Here is a 22,685-nt window from a genome sequence, read left to right on the forward strand (position 1 = left end):
ACCCTATCTTTAAAAAAATATTAAACACTGAATACTAATCAAAATTACAGCTGTGTCATATAAATATAACGTATGTTTAAATGGTCCACGTATGTGTATACAGAGTTGTTTGTTTATTATTTAGTTAGAGGTTAATGTTTACACTGATGATGGTTTAAATACAGAAACACATGTCTAAAATAAAATAATATTCAAAATGGTTTTAGTTCATGATTCATTATTTTAATAAAAAGATAATCCTATAATGTGGAGTTAACAACATATAAATGATTTGTTTAATAATGTTACATAAATCCATTATAAATTGGAAAATATTTTATAAAAATTTAATACAATCTAGTAATTATTGTTGTTACAGAAATGATACATAAGTATATGAGATAAGATTTCAGTAGAAATAACATTAAAAGCAACTCATCCTGTCCCTACCAATTACAGTACACATTGGCTGAACAACGAAATAAAAAAGTATCTGCTTATCTTCCCTCACGATAGTAAACGAAGAGTTAAGTTTCGAGTTAATTTACGAAGTGTAAGTATAGGAATTGTATAGTCTCTATAGAAAGTTTTATATTAAACTAGATTGATCTATGACTTATCTATCAAAAACTATTCAAATTAGTATAAAGTTATATTTAATATAGTTAACAATTATTCAAATATTTTATGTGATTAAACAATCTATGTAAGATCGAAATATATTTTATCACTCCTAAGAAAAATCTACTTTAACACTGGAGGGATACGAGAAGTACTCAAACCTATGCATATGTAAATTTGTTAAATGTAGTTATGAAACAAAAGTATTGATGATATAAATATAATTTGCAGTGGCTGAAGTGATTGAGTGTACATAATCACCTGAGTGTATATAATCTCTAGGGGCTTCTCCCCCAGCCCCCAATTGAAATAACTTTCGGGGGTAAGAGCAATTTGGTGATGAGTTGAAATCCGAGATAAGATGTGAAAGGCAGTCAAAAGCATTCCGTAATTTACTTTCATTTTTAAATTTAAGTAAGGCTTTAACGTTGAGGGCGTTTTGTGGCTTAGCCTTTGGAAATACAATATAAAAATGGCCGACATTGTTTTTGAAAAATTAACTATGACTTCTGCCTTGTACCAAAAATGGGAGATAAAAAACAACACTTCTCAGCTTTTATAAAGTTTTAATAATAGTTTCACTATTTGAACTGATATTGTTGGTGATTGTATTTAGCAAAAAATCTCATTTACTTAAAAAGTAATATAATACAATTTGTTTAAACTATTAAACTATACATTTGAGTAACATGTATTAGGTCACAGTAGTTTTAGTTATTCCAAAAGCGTGTATGTTACATAAAATAGATTAACTTACAAAGTTGTTTGAGCGAAACGTTACAAGACGTTTTTCACATTTTTGGTAAATTTAAGTTGCTTCTTTATCATTGATGTGTCCAAAAAATGGATTCCTTTATACGGCTATTATAGTTATGAAAAGGTAATACAGTAATACTGTATACCTTTTATGTACTTATCAGTTACTGTTTGAATCTGTTCAGATTGTTTTTAATCAATCAGTTAGCTTATAGGTTTTATTTAAAAAACGAAACATAGCACTAACTTGCGTTAGTTTCATACTATATATAAATATATATATATATATATATATATATATATATATATATATATATATATATATATATTACGCCGATACTAAAAAGTGCATAGATCAAATCACACTGCAATAGGTTCAGAAACTAATAAACACCGAGACGTCCATAAACCATAAAATAGAGCGTGTTGAGAGTATATTGGACATGTGATTTCCGTAAAATGCTTTCCAGTAATATTCTTTATCGCTGTGAGAGTATTACTGCAAGTCGTAACACAGCAATAAGTAGTTGTTGGTTTTTATAAGTCTAAATTCTTTTATAAACATAAACAAATTTTAAATATGAGACCTTGTATAATTCCCTCTTTATTAGCATCATAAGTTGTTACAGTAATGTAAATATGTATATGTAATCCGAATTAAATCCCAATAGTAAGCAAAAAGTTTGTCTATATGTTCCTACAAGAGGTTTAGATTAATAAATATTGTTGTACTTGATTATCTAAAAACTGTAAAAATGTTTACTTCTTTTTATAACTCACATATCCAAGTTAGCTGTTAAAAATGCGAACAAATACTCGTATAATACCACCTTACTTGAATATACCTCACAGGTGTACATCTCCGACATGCTAATCTAGATGTATCATTACGGTTATGTTTATCTGGATTAATTAATACATAAATGTTAATAACAGTAGTAGTAACTGACTAAGAATTTGAACAAACCGTCATTAGACCCATCCATTGATAAGTGTCAATAGTAAAACAGGTTTGTTTTCAGCTCTCAATTTAATAAAGTAAAGTGGAATACACACAAGTCAAGCACTAGAGAGACGTCAGGTTTTGGAATAGATTTTAAGTTGGTAACACTCATGTATTCAATTTGTTGAAATGGTTATAAAACATGAATACTCCAGCTGTTAAGCTAATGCTTCCCGTACGTGTATAAAATAAAATAAAATAAAGGAGGAGTTTGGAAAAGTGTATTACTTAAATTGGGTAATAACTTTTTTAGTTCTGTGTCACACGGTCTTTTTCAGAGTTTCCTAAAACATACAAAATCTTTATTATTGATCGACTACGTGTTTAAATAATCGCTCACGTACATTAAGTTACATATAAATTTATTTATTAAAATAGTAATACAATTTCTTTCTCTGACAATATGAAAACAAAAGCCGACCGATTGTTATGGTGGATGAAGCCATAATAGAAGAAGAAGAAGAAACCATCAAGTTCCTTAGGGTGCACCTTGATTAAGGGTACGATGTTATGTGATATCATAACTGTTACAAGTGTAAATAGTGTCTTCTAATTGGAAAAATTACTTTCGACACAATTGTGTTCAACAAAAGAGGCCATACACGACTAATTATCGTGGACTCGAGAGAATTAGTTTTCCAGCCAGAAGGCAGACGTTGAAACTGAAACATAATCCAATTGTTTCGTTCTACATTTCCTGTGCTTATTAGCCTATCCAGTGAATTTCGCGTGGTTCTAATTATACTATTTGGTCTGTTTTAAACTATAATGTCAGATCTGCCACTTTGTATACTGTAGGCATGATGTTTGAAACCCTGATATGCTATGGGTTCTTAAATTGGGTAAATTTAATTCAAGGTGTCTGTGTCATGGAACTCGGGTAGTGTGACTGGTCCTTGACGGTTGAACACTGAGCGATTTTATCCTTATCCTATCCACCTAGAAATGCTGTCATGGATGATGCTTTGGAAGTCACCTCAAGTAACTATGTAGTATACACAAGGGTAACAAACTATAAAGTAACCATAAACCATCGTATAGAATAGCGAGTTTAAGTAAATTAATGATGAGTTACAGTATTGATTTAAGAAGTTTATCCTGATAGAACGACAATAAAACAGCTAGCTACCACTCCCACACTGACTCTGATTCGTCGCCACCTTGTTTTCAGTTGTCTATGCCATTGGTTGGTTGCCATGCATATGAATTTTACCACGGTTTGTTATAATTAATTTATTTTAACCTATATTTAAGTCATGTTAGATTAGTTTTCCACCTGAGAAAGAGTTCAAATTGCAAGTCTCAAAAAGTGGTGTATTGATTTTTTAAAACTTTCACTGGTATGACTAATCATTCTCCGCACAAATAAAAAGTTTAAACAAAGCATATTAGTTTTGTAGTTTATTTTGTGAATAAAAATTATTCTATACGTAATAAAATGAATAAATCTAGTAAACACATTTTACTAATTATAAGTATTCTTTTAAAAAAGTCAATAAGTATCAACCTAGCAAGAACGTGTGCTGTACTCCTAGAGTATATACTTTATAACTAGGTAACTACTCTTAAGCAAGGGACTGACTGTCAGCTGTGCTTTATTTAGTTGATAACGGTGGAAGGTAGAAAAAAAGGTAAAAATACCAAATGTTAAACGTATTATACATCACGTTTTTGACATCCTTCAACCGAACTATCAAACACACATTTAAATAATGTTTATACCAGGGGCAGCAAACGGGATGAAGAGAAACACCTTATTAATATATAATGCACACGCGCTATTTTTCACTCAGAAGCAAATTGTGACGTCTTCTACCAGGAAACTGCTTTCAGTTCTAATGAATAAGAACATATATTTCATGTTTAATACTAAGAAATTTTATGTTCTGTTTTATACATAGTTAAAAAAAATGTATGGAAAAACTTGAACACAGATAAAAGTTACGGTACAGAGATATATCCGAAAACCTCGTTTCCACTTTTAATAAAAAAAGTACGGGTTGCTTCTGTAAAATACTGTTTAATTAAACCGTATACATCAGGAATGTTCCTGTAAGGTTTCACTGGTCGGGTGACAGTATAAACCTGACAGCTAATAGACAGGTTATCTCACCAGTGTTAAGTTATATCACGTGCTGCTGTAATATCAGGGTTAGTGGATAGTTGTAGGTAGGTCTTAAGCTCCTAACCAAGTTCATTCCGGATAACATGAATTTTTAAGGATTTGCAGTTAACAGAAGCCTGCAGTAGTTTATTAAGCTACACAGTTATTGGGAAAATCCAGTTATTTGTGAAATACATCTAATTAAAAAATTAATGTGCGTCTAAATGCTCCATCGATTAACATAAATTAATTTAAATAATCTGCAAAATGGAAGTGCTCTCATTTACTAAGAACAAATACAATTTACTTTCAATTGCTTATGCGTGGGTGATGAATTTACTAATACAAGTGTTTATTTATATTGGACAAAAAGTCAAAAGTAAACAGTAAGTGATGAACGTTTATGATTTGTTACAAAAATACAAGGCTTAGTCATCTAAAACACACTTTATTAACATAAAGTTAAATTAGTTTAGTTATCTTCAGATTCTGTTGTAATGTGGCACATTAAAGAATGAAATACAACTAAGTGGCTAGGATACGTTTAAATACATACATTTGTAAGAACATTAACTTATCATTAGTTGATGTAATCAAAAACACGTTTATTTTCGATCATGATTTATTACACAACTTGGTAAACAATAAAATATTTACTGTTACGAAATAACGATAACTGAGTCCAATATAATATCGATATATTTTGTTTTACGATCATCTTGAGACCCATAAGACTCTGGACTCCTAGTATGCTATTTCTTCTTGGTACTTTTATTTTACTGCATTATTTGAAATAACGAGTAGAAATAAATGAACTAAATAAATGACATCTATTTTCATCTATTATGATTATAATAGCGTTTAGCAATGACACCTATTAATTCATTGGGGTTGAATAGCTAATAAGGAGTTGATCAATCGAGTCGTTCTGTATTGACGTTTTACTTATTTCAGCAAAATTCTAAAATTCAATAAATATAGTTAAACTCAACAAGTGCGAATAGATTATTGGCAAATGAATATTTCATATTTTAGTTTTTTCCACTATTTTCAATAACATTTATGAATCCTAAAATGGATGAAACAAAAATATAAGTTTGACTCTTCTAGTTTATTAGTGACATAAGATGACTGTGTACTAATTAAAATCGATGTAAATGATACCATAATTTATATTTAAGTTACACGCATACTTTGAAAAATTACGCTTACATTATTCAAACCTTGCACTAAAAAAATATTTGTAACAATTTTAGTGCTTTTTACATAGGCTGTTCAAGTGCTGTAATAAACTGTTAGGTTTTACTCACTATTTCTACCACTTGTGCCATGTATAATTAAAACCTTTATTACTTTCTTTATCACAAAACTTAAATTATATTAACTTAAAAGTTAATTCTTAGTTTGTGAGAAAAGGAGAATAGAAATAGAAAAGGAATAAAATAGGAACAAGGAATACAAATAGAACAAAAAAGAATACAAATAGAAAAGTAGAAAAGGAGTTTGTGAAACCTTTCAGAAAAATGCGCATTATTCTTTTAATGTTTGTAACCAAACTAGTTTTCAAAAATAAAAAATACAGTATAGTATCATTATTTGCTGTAATGTTTTTGAAAGTATACACAATAACAATTTATACAAACCTTGAAATTAAGTAGTTATAAAAATATTACCGTCAAATAGGTTCTTTAACTTCTGTAACAAGATCTGTATTTTACGTTATTTGTAAAATTACATTTAGGTGCCATTTTATTTGTATAATAAAGCCACCTACGTTAATAGCTAAAAGATTAATCGGAGCATTACTTTGCAAGAAAAATATAATAATTTTTCGAAGTTGCTAATATTACTTAACGGACTGTTTGGTTTTGCCGAGTGTACAGTGAGCAATTCGCTGATTAATATTGGCTGAGTCAAGTACATGGTACTTTGCAGTACTCCGACAGTTCAATATTGCTGTAACGAGATTGGTAATTTACAATGTGTACGATCTCGTGTGAACTATACAGCATTTAATTAATTTATAATGTATTTAAAGTATCATTAAGAATAAAAATATTTAGAAAACTAACAAATGTAACATCTAATGAGGAAGATTGGAACATAGAGACGATTGATATTTATGCAGGTTTACTCGTTCCACTATGTTATAACTTTTATAATAACACATAAAAAATCACTCCATCATTTATGGGTTCAGAAAAAAAATTGTTTCAGTGTAAAAGTAGTCGGATTTTTGTATTTATAAAATAAGACATTATTATTTCAGCTTTCACTAAATGTACGTACTTCTTCCGACAGAGGCTGAAGGACTAATTAATAGAAACATTGCAAGCTGTAAATGAAACATTAGCGATGTTATACTTTTTTATAATTTTTTTTGGTAAGTGTGGAGGGCACTTTGGAAAGGTAATATTAAAAAAAAATCTTATTAATCTTGTTTACTATATAAATTATATTGATTAGAAAGTAACTTAAACAAATACTACATTTCTTGAACGTAAAACTGTATAAAACGTTCTTTACTTGACTTAACACACCAATGAGTATTATTACATTTAAAATGTTTATTTACGTCAAAATTTAATTTACGGAGTACATCAGGTACACTTCACATCGTTAATAATGTTTTAGTTATCGAATAGGTATTTAGAGTGCATGGTTAAAACATACTAGTACAGTGAGTTTATTCATACCAGTTTAATAAGTACATAGTTATGTAATGTAGAATTGTACTGATACTGCCTACATACAGACATACAATGCAGTTAATTAATAATTATTATCTGACAAAGCTGGCGTAGAGATTTTAGAAGCTATCAACTGACATTGTATTTATCGGTAATTAGTACATTACACAGTACAGGTAACAAGTTAGCTGCCGACCATGTGTCGCTGTAGTGCTTCTTCATTCTTCAAATCTTGCTCATAATAATAGAGAAAATAGTAATATTAAACACGATATTATTTGTTGTCAGTCGTTGACAGCGTACTGTCTGAAATATAAATAACTAAACTTTAGGGTATTGTACTCACTGTCCTTTCTGAAAAAGTGTTCTAAACTCTAGAACTTAAAATATTAAAAATATAAACGGAAACCATTGTAAACAATAATGATAAAAATGTTTAATGAATTATAATTAGATACAATAGCTGCATTAAATTTGTCATTAAAATGTTAGTATACCCACAATACATCGCTTGTACACCTGAACAATGGAAGAAATATACTTTTTTCGACATACGTCACTAAGACAGTCACCGTAACGGCCGTTAGCAACGCTCTTTTCGCCCACAGCTTTTCAAGCCGTCCTTATATTATCATTGGACTCTGTTTATGGAACATATTGGCAATAATAATATTAAACCCACAATATATCGCTTGTACACTTGAACAATGGAAAAAATATACTCTTTTTCGACATGCGTCACTAAGACAGTCACCGTAACGGCCGTTAGCAACACTCCTTTCGCCCACAGCTTTTCAAGCCATCCTTATATTATCATTGGGCTCTGTTTATGGAACATATTGGCAATAATAATATTAAACTAACAATATATCGCTTGCACACTTGAACAATGGAAGAAATATACTCTTTTCGACCTACGTCACTAAGACAGTCACCGTAACGGCCGTTAGCAACGCTCTTTTCGCCCACAGCTTTTCAAGCCGTCCTTATATTATCATTGGGCTCTGTTTATGGAACATATTGGCAATAATAATATTAAACTAACAATATATCGCTTGCACACTTGAACAATGGAAGAAATATACTCTTTTCGACCTACGTCACTAAGACAGTCACCGTAACGGCCGTTAGCAACGCTCTTTTCGCCCACAGCTTTTCAAGCCGTCCTTATATTATCATTGGGCTCTGTTTATGGAACATATTGGCAATAATAATATTAAACTAACAATATATCGCTTGCACACTTGAACAATGGAAGAAATATACTCTTTTCGACCTACGTCACTAAGACAGTCACCGTAACGGCCGTTAGCAACGCTCTTTTCGCCAACAGCTTTTCAAGCCGTCCTTATATTATCATTGGGCTCTGTTTATGGAACATATTGGCAATAATAATATTAAACCAACAATATATCGCTTGTACACTTGAACAATGGAAAAAATATACTCTTTTCGACATACGTCACTAAGACAGTCACCGTAATGGGCGTTGGCAACACGCCTTTCGCTCACAGCTTTTCAAGCCGTCCTTATATTATTATTATTATTGGGCTCTGTTTATGGAACAATAATAATATTAAACCCACAATATACTGAAATTTAAATGTATATTGATAATGCACTGTATTTTTTGTATCAATCAAATAGATCCTTTCAATGTATTCCATTCAAGAGCTTTAAATTTTAATCAATGTTCATTAATACAACTCTTATGAATTGTGAAATACTTAAATTTGGAAAAATAAACGAAAGAATGTCTTTTTTGTACTTTTATATATTTATAACAGTTCTTTGTTGGAGTAGAACACTCAAATTAAAGCTCTTCCTTTCGTTATCTTTTGGTGGTCGTTTCGGGTCGCTCAGGTGTTTGAAACGGAACTTTTTACTTTACACTGCTAATGAACGAACTCAGTTCCGATTTAAAATATGAGCACATAGTCTGTAGCAGTATTGGTACCAAAAACCTAAGTTAATGAAGGAAGTGGTTGCGATGTTCTGTTTGACTTTGGTTGTGGTGCCACGGGCATATCTGCTTCTTGACTGTATTTGGGACCAAATAACTGTTGCGAAATGATTGATCAAACATCTAAATTGGAATTGAATTCTGAACATCAATTAGCTAAACACACGTAAGCTGTTCAGAAAATAGTGTCACAAATTTTTGAAACTGGTAAATACCATTATTATAAACAATCAGTATTACATACACTCAGTTGAAGCTAAACCATTTCGCACATAGTTTGTGTTACAAGGTTTAGAAACCCAAAGAAATGAGGTTTACTTTTACATTATCAAAATGACGCCTGTTAAGGAAAATATCAAATAACAAAAAAACCACTAGTATTGTAATAAAATATTACAAGATTACAAACTATTTTACAAAATGTTATTACAAGCCCAACGGTACTTCATACGTAATCCATTAACACGTCCGCACGACCACTTTAAAGGCATGCTTGAGAACAAGGCATGAAGTTACATTGTTGCGTTGGACAGACGTACGTTACGTTCTGTTGAGCCTTTAGATACTCCTTTGGACCAAGTTGTACATTCACCATAACGTGAAATTTTTGTATACAAGTAGACATGAAGTTAAGGGTTCGAACTAATTTATTCTTAACGCATTTCCCTATAGAACCGCAAACCTGAGCAAAATTTACCTGTAGAGAAATATTAGTTACGAATTTAAATGATTTCGTTTGTAATACCATTGAAAATAAACATGATTTAAGAACTACGATAATGTTCAAATAATTCTCAGGCAATGATAAAACATGGCATTTTAATACGGACCTGTTAGTTACTAATCTTGTGTTACTTCATAAATGTAACCCCGCGAACCCAAATTACTTTCTAGGTCTTTATAGTTTAAGGTAGATTTGGTTCTAATTACCAAAATTTACACAGTGTTTATAATTCAATTCCTTATTGTTTTAAATCTTAAATTATAATATTTATTACTAGCCCTTATAATTATAATATAATAGCAATTCGTAATATATTACAGTTACAACTGTTTGGGTAGTACCTTTCATTGTACTAGCTACGAAAGACATATCAGGACTTGTATGTAATCTCAGAAAAACATAAAGGTAACGTCACATAAAATGCGTGCAGTACTTTAAAAGAATACTATGATAGATATATTCCCAGTATTTTAATTATTTGGGGTCTTTTTACATTCATATTAGTTAATAAACATCAAAATGTAACTTTAAAAAATAATTCATTCAGTATTAAAAACTATTTACTTTAAAAGAAAAGTGCAAAATAATTCGCATTTGTATTAGTTGCATTATTGAATTATTTCTTCCATTTACTCACAAACTATGTGTTTCTCTAAACATACCCCTATGAATATAAAACTACGCAATTTACAGTTTATTTTATTAATGTTTTATTGTGGAAGTCATAGCATGTTTAATGAATCATTTAATCATGAGATATAGTTATAGTCGCAAATTAAGCACATATACGAGAGTATTACTATATATAATCGAAAAAATGAAATATAAAGCCGATTATAGTCGTAAAGGCAGCATATTGAGGGTATATTGGATCGTACCATGTTTTATATCAGTAGAATGTTTTATTGCTTTGCGAGCTATTGCTCAGGTCGTAATAATGATATTCCGACATTTTATGATAAAAGATCTTGTTGCGTTTAATGCAGAATTATGTAAAAATAAATTCATAGAATAATAGTACTTTTAAAGTCACTTTAAATATAATATCCAAACTAACCTGTCGATTTTTATTAGGTGACACTATCATGCCGCTTTTCACAAAGTGTGCATTTACATAATACATTAATGTACATGATGTGTTGTCATATTAATCAGAAAACAATCTAAATAAACGTAATGTAGTTTACCATAATCATGTATGTATTAATAATGTTTCTATATACTAGTGTAAAATTTACAAGTGAAATCTAAATTTATAATTTAGATATAAACATTTACTTTATAAGTTAATAGTTCCTTTAATTGTAAACATTGTCGAGTTCGTGCAACTATAGGAGGTATGTAAACAATGTAATAATGTGATTGTGTGTGTGTTGTATGAGTATAGTTTTTGTTTATTCATACTGTTGGTATTAATAGTGTTTCATTGATTATGTTCGTAATATTATAGTACAATTTTTCACAACAAACGCTCTGTTCCTTCCATATAATCAACATTTCCACTCCTAACGATGATAACAGAGTCACAAGTCAGACTCTTTGTCACATTACCCAACTTAGCATGTTTCCCGTGTTCATTAGGGTGGATTTACTCCTGACTTGGCCTAAAAAGTAGTATTTTTGTCAAAGTATTACTCAATGTTCAATAAAGTAAGTACATTCTACTATCCTACTATTACTCATTATTAGTTCTCCGTTGTTCCAAATTCCGTTGTTGTAAATTATTAACTTATTTATGTAACTCATTTTTAAACTATGAAAACAATGTTTATCGTACAATAATTTACTTTTAATGCAATTAAAAACTGAAGTTCTTTTATTGCAAAAAATATATATTGTAATGTTGACCATATATAAAACTCGGGGTTTTTTCGGTGGATACGTCTGCGAAAAGTTATTGAAGGATGAGGGGAACTGGGATTGTTTGTTACAGTTCGTCCGGGGCATCCTCCTGGAAAAGAAACCCGATCTGGACCGCGAAGTGGCCCAGATCCCTTGACCGAGCGGCTGGATAAGGAGCGAGCCCCCTACGGGCTTAAACCAAATATAGGCCTAGCCTGAAGTAATGTGATAAACAATCCCAGGTTAGAATCCTAAAGAGTAGAGGAGGTTTTTTAGTGGGTAAACCCGTTTTTTAGGGGAGTCCCACACTACAGGCTGGCCACCTGCGTGCGTAATTGCATTTTTCCTGCCTCTCCAAAAAAAAAAAAAAAAAAAAATAAAAAAAAAAAAAAAAAAAAATGTTGACGATAGAGATTCTATTGGCTTTGCATAGTTCAATCACTACATTAAAACACACCAACCGAGAAACGTCTTTTGTGATGTGTCTGAAGAAGATAACCTTGCTATCGAAATACCTCACAAAATAAAAAGTTATAAGTATTGATTTGTGTGTTTTCAATATAGTCATTGAATATATACTGTAGTTATATCTTTATATTACTAGAACTCTATGAGAAATAATAAGTCCAAGCACCTAGTGTTTGGAATGTAATTAAATTTTAGATAGCAATTTGTTTTTAACATTTTCAAAGTACTTTATAACCAAGGCAATTAATGCACAAAAGTTTCGAAAATCTAATGTTAAGTCCACACTTCATAAGTTTATATTTTTTTGAGAATTGTTCTTTATACTTTAATACAAAATAGTGTTTTTTTCAATTCTTAGTATGAGTGTCATCCTCTCATAGGATCAGAATCTTTATTTTAACCTTCTTGAGACAAATTGTAAACCTTAATAACTAGTGCTATTTGGTTTTTTGTCATGTTAAATAGATTTTTGTGGTATATATTTAAACACTATACGTCCAAAATCTTTTCAATTTCTTGATATTTTTAATCTTTACTTTGAAAAATTGTAAACTTTGTTTTAATTTAATGTTGGAATGTTCTAAGAAATTACACTTAATACGGACATGCTTAAAAATGTTTGGATCCGTATCCATCGTAGGTATCAACACATCAAGCAAGTGTTGATTATATGGAAGGAACAAAGTGTTTGTTATTTTCTCCAAATTGGTGAAAGATTGTACTATAATGTTACGAACGTAATCAATGAAGCACGTTTAATACCAACTTTATGAATAAACTAAAATAATGATGTTATTTCATATAAAATATAATGTAAGCATTCAAATATACGAGATGATTTGGGATTAGAAATATGACATGAATGTTAATTCTTACTAGCATACTATAAACTCCTGTTTAAAATTAACGCACGCCTTTATATTTCAGGAAATAAAGCAATATAAACAAAAATGTAGTATTGGTTTGCTTTCAGTTGTATTGTGGCTTCCAAGAACAACAGATAATACATATAAGAAAATAACATTCAACCCAGATACCAAAACCAGTCACTGGGGAATGTTACCCTTATTAAATACACCTTTTTCCATCTCGTCTAATCTCTATTTTCGGTCTCATACGGAAGCTTGCTCAATAAGGTTTATTCAACTGTCGTGTGGAGTGGTTAGTTTTCTGTCCTTATGGATCAGCATCGGTTTTTAACCGCATCCGAATCGATCAGAGTGAGGGCTTTGGAGGAAGTTGGACTTTTTTATAGTGCAGTCGCCAAGTGGGTAGGTGTACATCGCACGACATTAGCCAGAAATGTCCGTGGTCTCAATATTTATGTTCGAACCAATCGTCGCCATTTTCGGGAATCTAATTTACAAAGCAGGAGACCTGATACAGGCCGAAGACTCAACAGAGATTATCGATTGCAAGATTGGTAGCGTGTAATATTTACAGACGGGACAAGAGTATACTGTTTGGTCCTAATAGTCGTCAACGTGTGTGGTGAAGTGAAAGAGAAAGGTTTTCTGAAGCCTGTATATCAGCAATTCTTTAGAAGTCAATTGGAGTGAATTGTTTTTGAGGCTCGTACAGAATTGGTGAGTTTACGTAGGGCAGCTCTAAATGTTCGTATGTATGTGGTAGACATACTGGAACAAGATGTGATGCCATACGCCCTTTTTGGTGGTGATGACTCATCCTCATGCACGACAATGCGCGTCCACACAGTTCTCAAATTGTAACGGACAACTTCCATGAGGTCGGAATCGGCACTCAACTGGAAGCCACCGTAACAGAAGAGTGGAACAACGTCCCTCAACATCGCCTCCAACATCCCGTCGAAGGAATGGGAAGATGTATGCAGGCCGTCATAAGTGGGACAGGGGGAAATATAAGATATACTATAGATGCTAATTAAAGAATATCCATATTTAATTTATATATATTCTAGATTGCATATACTTGTAGAAGAAACACATTTGAAATATTATGCAAGATAATATACTTTTCTTTTTAAAATGCCAACGATGAAATTACATAACTATGTATAACAGTTTTATTATCAGTAAAATAATAAATTCATAGTGCCACTTATAAATATGAGGATTTACATACTTTAAGTCCTAAATTTAAATAAGTTTAAGCACGTGATTTACAAATAGTTCTAATTAATGTCTTCAGTCTTTATTTGTATTAAGGAGGAACCGACACGTAACAGCAGTTTTTCTAGTTTCACTAACAAGCTGTGACAAAAACTGTCTTGTAATCTTCCACGAGACAATCTTGGTGTTTCAGTTTTCTTATATCACTGTTAGGTAACATTTCTTGTTATTATTAATTTCCAAACGGAAAAGACAGTATTTTTGTTGCTCTGATATTTGACTAAAAGTATTGTATACTTGTAAGAGTAAATTTTTCAATTAATAATTGGCATCTCCTCATAAAAATATTTAAACCATCATTACATTCTAAAAGTTTCACATGTTAAAATCAACTGCTAACCAATAACAGTTACTAAAGTCAAAATTACTGCTGAGAAAGCATGGCTAAAAAAAGAAATATATGAACTGTACAACATAAAACATACAATAAAAAGCTTATATATGAGGCATATATTTAAATCAACCATTTTTCTAATGCTTTGAGAACACTCATCAAAGGATAGAAAAAAATAGAAAAAAGAATTAAGAATAACTGTGATCAACTTTAATCAATTAAAAATCCTACACGAACATGTATTAATTAGTCCCCTGATACAAAATTCTACCATCGTAATGTTAATGAAACAAATAATACTTTTACAGAAAACCAACCAGAACGTCTTAACACAGGATTGAAATATAATTTATAAAACTTTATACCGGGTATCAAAAAGTCCCGTGACGGTTAAGTACTTTTTAAAGGATAATATAGAGCCACAAATTTTGTACAAAGTAATTGGACATAAAATATAATTTAACATATATATTTCTCAGGGGGCGGCCCACAAGGAGTTAGAAGAAAATCTTAAATGTAAGCTTAGAGATTCATGCACACCAAATTAAGATCTTTAATAGTAAATAAAATGCCGCAAACCTGACCTAAATCCGACAACTGAGCCGAAAAAGACAACAGTTCCAAGATGGCTTGATTTTACAATTAATATTGGTATACAATAAAAGGTTCGATTACTGGGAGGAAGCAGAAATCAATCAAACAAGGAAAATGAATGAACTGTGTTAGGCATAGCTGATAAAGTTATTTGTGACTATCACTACCACTGTGATGTGATTATATTATATTATACCACTATAATACGGGTATTCCCGCAACCAGGAAATACATTTGCTGTAGGTTGTGTTTATTAGTGACATTCTACTCATTAGTGAAAACAGGCCATAAAAGCTTTTCTCTTCGTTTTCTTTGAGTGAAAAACTTAGTTTTTGCTGGGCTTTGATATATCATACAGTAAACGCGAGACGGTTGCCATTTTAATGATGAGTAGTTGGGGAGACTTAACACAGTCTTGTAGTGAAGTTCAAAACCCATTCAATGATTCATTTCCTAACCGAAACCCAGTATCGAAATCAACAGTTGAGACAACAATAAAACATTTTTTACTGAAGGAACTATATCTGATTCTTCTGGACATGATCGTCCACTAAGTATAAGCAATTAAGGTTAAAGTGTAGAAGTTCTTCAATCATTCATTGAGAATTCTCATGAAACGCTCAGATCGGTTGCAGACAGTCTGATATGTCCGAGAGCTCTGTGCAAAATGATTTGCGTTAAAGTCGCTTCCAAACATACAAATGTACATTGCATCACGAATTGAACGAAGACGATTTTCGTGTTGGACAAATCGAGGTTCCTTCAAAATGAGATTTAATGAATATATCAAAGCAACTAAAACACCATCACGTTCTGTATATGATAACTATTAAACAATACTGGCCATACATATCAAAACTAATCTTAAAACTTTTCATGTATGCAAGAAAAGTTATCTAATGGCAGTTTGGAAAATTTTGAAATTTACGAAAGTGCCAATATAATCCTGACTTTTAAACAGTATAAATTAATCACACCTAAAGTATGTAAATAATTATACCATTAAAGTAGTTACCATTAACACACGTGTTAATTTTAGTTCAATTGTTTGTTATATTTTAATTTTATGTACCTTAGAAAACTACATGAAATGAATTAAATGAACTATTAAATGTGAATAGTACTAATAAAAAGCAGTTACTTAAATTATTCTGACACTGAATTGTTATTCATTCTCCATTAATGAAATTTCTAAATATATAAATTTTATATTTTAGATTTTTGGGTTAGTTTATATCAATTCTACATATATTGTATATTAAAATATTTTACACTTAATATTAGTTTACATCAAATAATTAAATTCTTCTCCAACATATAACTTATTTCTGTTATAAACACTCATATTAATCTAAGAAAGAATTTTCCTTATTGAAGCATATTAAAATAAAATATAAAGAGGCCACCTCTTGCGAAGGTATTTCATAAAACGTGATTTTATTAAACACTTTTCATTTTACAACTAAAGAAGTGAAGGAAACAAAATTATGAAAATAACACTTTGGTTCACCTTATTGCTGAAGTTTTTATACCTAGTTTTGAAGTTGTTAGTTAATGTAACTTTAAGACGATGGCTATATCAATGAAGACAAAATTGTATACATACAATTAAAACTTTCTCATATTGTAATAGTATGATTTAGGATTACATTACATAAAATTTAATAACATTTATTTATGATTTAACAAAATAATAATTTTGTAACAAAATCTCAGTACAATTACAGTTTTAGTTAAAATAATATGTATGTTGTAAACAATTAAAATCTTCCGTACTTTTGAAAATTATTATAAAAAGCTATTTAATAGGAGCATTTAGTAATATGACTATAAATCCACGTGGGATTATAAAAATTTTCAACTTTTTACGTCTTTAGAAACAAGGCTGTGACTAAAACACCTTGCTTAAATTTAAAACAAACAATTATTTGGTTTTCGCAAACAAAAGGTTATTGGGTAAGTAAAAGAGTTATCAGCTTATAACTCCAGGATTGAAAGCTAAACAGATATTAGAACTTTCAAGATAAACAGTATTACCTGGATACGCCACAAATGAGAAGCAAACGTCCTTTGGTACAGAGCTAAACAGAAGCTATACAGCGCTATTAACCAGAATTAAAGTTTTCTATTAAGGTCTTTAGGGCATGTATAGCTGAGTTACATAACAAATTTTTCAAATATGTTTGAGTTGGTCTGGAATATGTTTAACTGAGCCATTGTAATGTATTTGAGTTCCTGTGAAATATATTAAAAAAGACCATTAAAATGCAATAAGCTGCTCTGGAATACGTTTAAATGCCCACACAAATATATATTACAATTTATTTGAGTGGCTCTAGAATATGCCTAAACAGACACGTTTAATCAAGCTGTTGTTATATATTTTAGTTGCTCTGGAATATGTTTAAACAGGTTATTTGACTGTAACTCTCTATATGAAAGAAAAGGTCTCAGTCACTCATCACTAATTCTTCAACTTCTCCATATCTCAGAAAGTTGAAATATTTTTACTAGTGTTTAAAATATGTAAAATGCAAGTTTATGTCGGCATTCGTAATAAGCATTTTCATAGTTCAAACATCCACAGGGGTTGAAATTAGAGTTGAAAACCAAAATGAACTCTATTTTTCCAACTTCCTGATGTAACAAAATGATAGAATTCCACACAAATATGCCTCAAGAATAGAAAAAAAGCATTTCCTTAAAGATCAATCATTTTTAAAGATTTTATAGGAGTTGCAATCCTTAGAAAACTATATTTTTGTCTTAAAACTTCCCAATGATCTAAAACGATTAAATATAAAATAAACTTGCCCTATGCTCTTCAAAACACTATATAAACAATTTGTACGAATTACCCTTCACAGAATACCGGCTCTGGAAATACTTTAGACCGGAAGTAGGTTAAAATGGGTACACGTAGACACTTTTCTATCGAAGTAGAATTTTTGGACCAACGTATGAGTATACTTTCTTTATTGGGTTAATAATGCAAGCGCTACTATGACCCTTAAATACCTTATTATTGGAAGTAGATTACTATAATTGGAGGTAAACGCTTTTCAACTACAGAAAACTTTGCAGACATGTGACAGTTTTACTCTCCGAGTTGAGCACCGCAAAACATTGCTCTTCAAACTTAAATTCAAATAACTCTGAAGTGGATAAGGAGACGGAAATATTTCTATGGGTGTTTACTAAGCCACTAAAAAGGAAATGCCTATGACGTAACGGTTATTCAATAGGAAACCGCATGTAAAACCATAACGATAACTGCTAGTATTGCATACTTAAACAAGGTATCTCTCAATATTATTGATCCTTTGAACTTAAAGCCTGGAATCATATTGTGTATTATCAGTATTTGAAAAACAGGTTTATTTAAGTTTTAAGAGATTTAAAAAATAACAATAATTGTACTATGCACTTCTTACCGTAATAACTCATTTAGCATTTCTTAATAGGTTTTTATACAAAAAGCCACAATACCTCTACAAAGCAAATAGCTCATCTAAATTAAAATAGTTTCTCATAGCAGCAAACGCAGAAGGTCCACGAGGTATCAGCAGACGTTATTTATAGGTTGCAAGGTTATAGTCGAGCAGAAGGCAATATGTTATTGTCAACCATGACTGTGGGGCTTATATTACTGAATATATCTTTACTAAGCATTAACATGAGAACCCGATACTACGTAAACGTATTTTAAACTTCAAACGAATTACTAAAAAGTCAGAAGTGGTATAAAATTTAAACGTTTCTTAACAAATATAACCTAATGATTAATGATTACAATAAACTATTAATGAGTAATGAAGAGTACATCTCGGTGCTATCCTGTGATTTTGTTATGTTACAAGATACTAGTTTATAATCCTATTGGGAATATGTATTTATTACTTTTTGGCTCCAAGATGACTTGGGTATAGTTACACACTTTCATTTTATCATTGACGGAAGTAATCTGGGCGAACCTCCATGCCAATTATAATATACTTACGTTTTAAAATCTTTTCAAAGTCTAACTTCCATCTAGCAGGAATATATGATGTCGTGTGTTTGTTAATTGCTATAGCAGTATAGCGTAAAAGTGGCGAGAAGTTAAAAAATAAGAGTAAATTTGTATACATTTCTTTTACAAGACGGATTATGAATAATTCAAATAGTTTTTATTCATAAATTGGAATAATTTGATCTTATCCCCAGTTCCTTGAAATTCCTATACAATAAGAACAAAAGTCTGCATAGGTAGGTAATAATGGATAATTGATATTGAGTTCTTAATCTAATTATACTAGTTTAACTTTTATTAACGACTTAGCAGTTAGCAGTTACGCTTTAATCGCGATTTCATATTGAATATCAGGTTCGTCATGGGCATGACCTTGTTAAATGGCTTATAAACGATCCTGAAAATAAAGTATAGTCACTCCTGATCCACTTAAACGTTTTGAGGACTAAAGTCAGATAGTTAAATAGTACCGATGGAATAAACGATTGTCTTTGTAAACAATCCATACATAATATTTGAATGGATAGCCCCAATAATTTCAATAAACATTGAAATATGTTTGAGGAATACGTTGCCTGCAGCAATTTTAATGAAAAAACTTATGAAATAATGTGCTGGAACCCTATGATAATGTGGAATGGGAAGTAGGCATGTTTAAGATACATATTATTTAAGTTCTTATTTTTAAGAGGTTCAAAAAGTTAACAAAATTTCCACTGGCTTTGATTTCAGGTTTATAGCACGAAAAAGCATTTCTGCTTCGATTGGTAGACTTTTCCTTGTTGAGATAAAAGCAATATATACTGTTATATATAATATTCACAGACCGTACTCGGTCTGAAAACTTTAGTCAGAAAGTGCGTAATTGTGGTCCTTGCAATATTTTCCCAATCTGATCTATTCTCGATACTCTAGTAACGATTGCATTGTTACCACAATTAAGAATATAAAATGTTGGTGTAAAATGGTTACTTCACCCAAAACTGGCTACGTGCATTAATTTTTAAAATTTTAATAGATTTTTAGCTATTTCATTAACATTATTCATCACAGTGTGTTATAAAATAAGGCAGATTATAACTTTGATGAATTAAAATTCTACTTGTGTACTAAGTAAACCCGTGAAAAAAGATATGCTTAACATCCAACTGACAGTGTCTTTGGAATTGGTGATTTATATGCAAGTCACAGTTGACTGCAGCGTACCACTGATGAACCTCATTTTTTGTCCCAGTCCTCAATTTTATGGAAAGAAACTGTTTTCGGACATTTGACTTCATAAAGGGTGTTATGTCTTTTACAACCTATAACGATGGCAAATGTCAGTAATCCTGTTATCCTTTCAAACCTTCCCCCGTAAATAACAAACTATAAACAAAAAAGAAACTAACATTTGCTTCTGCCAAAGATTCTTACGTTAAGGCATGATTTAATATCAGATATTGTTTATGTTAGTCCTAAATATTAAACTACACTTTATTTTTATAGTTATTTAGTTAATTGTACACATTTATCTATAACAACCTTGTTTTATTTCCTTGAAGGCAAGCCTCGATACGGAACGATGGTTTCAGTATCTAATGCTGTTGTGGGGTTGTTGTACATTGCACCAACAAAGACTATGCTGATGGGATTTCTCTGGACGTTAGATGATGCACTCAGTAGTGTAGTGTCAATATCAGCAACAATATCAAGCCCCATCTTCTAGAAAATAATAGTTTGTAATAATTTTAAGCCAACAAAAATGCATTTGATCAGTTTCAGATTTTCATCGCTTGAAAAATACTACTCACAAATCAATAGCATCTATTCAATTATCCACATGTAACGAAAGTTATTTTCGATAGAAGTATTAAAATCCTGTAATCGTAAACGTCTATTAAGAACATAAACCGTTGTGATTTTGAGTTTTAATAATATAATAGCATTATATATATATAATGCTATTTTATTATTAAAACTATTATTATATTAAACTAATATTAAAACTATATATTATATATAATATATATATATATATATATATATATATATATAATATATATATAATATACATCCTGAATTAGAGAACTAGGCGTATGTTTCTCAATACCATCTATCTACTACATAGAGTTTTTAGTATTCACACCGGAATCTGTATTTTTTGCTTATAAAAACTCACTGTCATGGTTTCAACAATTTACAACGTAAGTGGCTAGATTAATCCTAGATCATCTAGATTTACAAAGAATGTAGCAGTACGTTTAGTTTCTCGTAATTAAAACTAAAAACTAGTTTTAGTAATTCGCCATATGATCTCGTTTATTTTAAAGATGCCATTTGTAATATATCAAGCAAATGTAAAAGCGGAAAATAATCTGTTCACATGTATTCAGAAATAGGAGACAGTTGATTGTACACCCTTCTGCAGCTTACTCTGAGAGAATTCCAAAGGGAGTATACGACAGGAAAGCGTTAAGAAGAATCGGGAAAATAGCGGCGCGCGTGGCTTGTTAATATGGAAAGTCCGCCGAGAGTCGACACTTGGGGACAGCTTTATTGTCATTTTATCTTTTCTCATTTTATCATTTTGTCATTCTGTATCTAACACTTATTTTTGCATTATTTGAGCATGTTCAACGTGAATCTATTTCGTAAGTATTTAATATTAGAATGTTAGAATAATCATTAAAGTTTAGTTATTTTAAGAAAAAGATAATTTTGAAAGTATGAGCACCCTTGGTTCACACTTCTTCATTTTCCTGTTAAATAGTGACATCCATCCTGTTTTTTTTTTTTTTTTTTTTTTTTTTTTTTTTTTTTTTTTTTTTTTAATTTTAAGTTGTCATATATAAAAATACATTTATTTAATGGAGATTGAGGCAATGGCGTATACTTAGTAATAATGTGAACCCGTCTGTGTTATTTTAAAATATTTTGTGCTAACATTTACAAAATAATAATTTACAGGTTATTTTCTAAATATATATTTTGAAATGACAACAATGTTTTGAAGCTTCAATAAGCTGCCATTTTGGTTAGGGCCAATCTTTTTAAAATGAGTTTATGACATTGCGTGCTACTCGACCTACGTGTATGCTCCTATTAAACCTTTCGCCTGATTCGTAACAGGCGGTTTCCCTGGGCGCGTAATGGTCTACTGAGATACGAGTTAAAACAGATTTTCATCGTAAGTTTTGTACCTATATTTGTAAAGATTTATTTGCTATTAAAACGTCCTGTGAGTTATTTAACACCATGTATATAATTTATCCTACCTTTAGTATCAAAATACGTTTAAAACTTTTCTTTTAATATTTTGTATTTTATTTTGTCAAGAACTATTATAAAACCAGTCGTTCACAGATTTAGAATTATTAAGGAATTTATGCCTGGGGTAGGTGACTCATGCAAGGCAATGGCATCAATAACGCCAATAGCCTTGATTAATAAAATACTTATACTG

This window comes from Homalodisca vitripennis, chromosome 1 (assembly GCF_021130785.1).
Source record: "Homalodisca vitripennis isolate AUS2020 chromosome 1, UT_GWSS_2.1, whole genome shotgun sequence".
NCBI classification, from domain to species: Eukaryota; Metazoa; Arthropoda; class Insecta; order Hemiptera; family Cicadellidae; genus Homalodisca; species Homalodisca vitripennis.